This window comes from Netta rufina, assembly GCF_964035555.1.
Source record: "Netta rufina genome assembly, chromosome: 3".
NCBI classification, from domain to species: domain Eukaryota; kingdom Metazoa; phylum Chordata; class Aves; order Anseriformes; family Anatidae; genus Netta; species Netta rufina.
In genome coordinates this window covers 56,864,417-56,866,996 of record NC_140125.1, presented here as the reverse complement: position 1 = coordinate 56,866,996, position 2,580 = coordinate 56,864,417, and positions in this window count along the sequence as shown.

Sequence of the window (2,580 nt, the reverse complement as noted above, 5' to 3'; positions counted from 1 at the left end):
ACCCAGTGGCATGGGCTGGGCACAGCAGCTCTCCTCCTGGCCCATGCAGACATCATCCACTTCTGAAAATGGCCCTGGAGATGCTCCTGCTGCTGAGCGTTGGCCCATGACGGTAGTGTGTTCCCCCGGCACTGGAAGGCATCATAATTTGGTGAGTTAGATCTGAATCAGATGAAAATGAGCCAAGTTTGCTACCACTCTTACGCAGCCTCTCTGACTAACTCACGCTGGGTTTTCAGGGGAATGTGCCTGGCTGTACCAAGCCACCCAGGGTGACAGGGAACCCTGGAGGTCTCCAGCCCAGCCTCCTCTCCAAGCAGGTTCAGCTGAGAGCTCAGGCCAGGTTACTCAGGGCTTTAACTTTAATCTGAGCCTGACTGCCCTTATGAGGGACAGTCATGGGGACCTGTTTGAGCGGTGGACTCAGAGGTACCCAGTGAAGCCCACAGCTGGAAACACACTCACAGGATACATAACCCTACATATTGGGCTGTCACCAAGAGGTCTCTTCTGTCCACAGACTTTTCTCCACAGAAAACCTTGATTCCAGGCTATTGCCAGGTGACAACAGCTCACCATCTAACCTTTGTTACCAGACCACCTTTGTTACCTCAGGTCAGACATATAGGCAGAGTGGCTGAGTCTGAAGTCCCAGACCATGCTTTATGGGCACCACGGCAATAATAAATTATTTTTTGCTATTTCTTTTTTTGAAATTAATCAGACATACATTTTTCTCTGGGCCATGTTAAAGGCTTTTCTAGCACTGCAAAATAATTATAAAAGTTGATAGATAATATTTCATTCTGTAATGAAATACATACTGAAATCCTTAGAGACACGGTATCCCACAAAAAATAATAATAATTAAAAAAAAAAAAAAGAGCTCATAAATATTTGCTAGGTCCCTAAAGCAATGGTAACATCACAGGAATTGATTTGTTTCTGTAGTTAAGAAGGGAATGTGGGCACAGCCAAAGAGATGAGGGCATATTTCATTTGCAGAGAAAGAGCATTCTAAACATTGAGCAGGTAATAAAACTTGTAGTTTAGTAAGGGATAAGAACAGAAAATAAGTAGAAACACTTATGTGCAAGAAGCCCCTGCGATGTCCTCAGAACCATCCTCCAGAAACCTGTATCTCCTGAAGCCCCAAATGCCAGTCATCACTCCCCAGGAGCTCCCCAAGTGTCCCCACCTCTGCAGAGCCACACGAACACGGTCCAAGACATGTGACAGCCCCAACATGTGATATCAACATCTCTGAAATGTGCAGTGTGCCTCTGATCAGCCTTAATGTCATCACATGAGTGCTAATTTGGGATTTTTAACTGGAGCTCTGGCCACACTGCCAGTGGGACTTCTGCCATTTACTGAACTGTGGCCAGGCTCTGGCCTTACAAATACAGGACACTGTGGTGTCAATGCAACAGTCAGTCTTGTCCTAGGTTAAGCCTGACCTACCAAATAACCAAAAAGTGAAATAAAAAAAAAGAATCATTTTATCTTCTGCAGAAGTAAATGGTAAGGTAGAAAATCAGACTTGTGCTGAAGGAGATGACCAGATATCTGGGGATCTATCTTCCCAGCCTATTCTTTTGCCAAAGAACTACAGCAAAACTTTGTGCAAACTGATCGATTTCTTCACTTCCTCTTCTCTAAATGGAAAAATACCCCTCACATAAATCTGTGAAGCTAGCTCAATCAATATTTTTGAAGCATCTTCTGTTTCTCAGATGCAAGGCTCTTACTATAATTGTTCTTACGTCTGACAAATGATCATTGACTTTGTCAGGATATCTGTGTCTAAATCCTATAAATCATTATTCAGTGACCAGATCTTTTCTAAAAGAGATCTGAGGACTTACTCTCAGCATGGGAATTTCAGACACCAAAGTCTTAAGAAAGGCACAACAGTAACCAGCTTATTTCTTATTACCATAAAACCAGAAACTATGGTAGAAACAAAATCATAGTTGCAGAATGCTTCCCTTTCTTGTCCAATAGACCAGAAAATTGATCTGAAATGCTTAACCAGCTTCCTCATGCCTCCTTCTGTACACAAAGCTAAGGGTGCCCTGTATTTTCAGGAATATCAAAGCTTTCATAAATACAGGAAATGACCCAACTCAGTCAAAGAGCAAGACTCAACTCACCCGAGAGCTAGCAAGCAGCTCAACTGCTGTATTTTCTCTCCTTCCAAAACCAGCATTTGGCTCCTTTTAAAATTCTTTTACGTAATTAAATTCTGTTAGCGAACATGTCATTTTAACCAGTATTCAAATCAACCTCCTGTAAGCTTTGAATTGGATTTTCTATCTCCAAGCCTGATGCTGTGCTTCATCTGCCAACTTCCTCTGCAGTGGTACTGAAGGCTGCTCTGAATACATACTATAAGACAGTTGGATAGTTCAGTAAATATATTTATTTTGTCCCCATGAGCTTATAAACTAGCTCTTTTTCTTCTAAAGATCTGGATGTCAACCCTGGTCCTCAAGTGAAACCAGCCCTCAGCGTGAATTGCTGGTGTTCTCCTGTCACTGTGCACTCCTGCACAATTAGCCATCTGTCTGCTCGTAA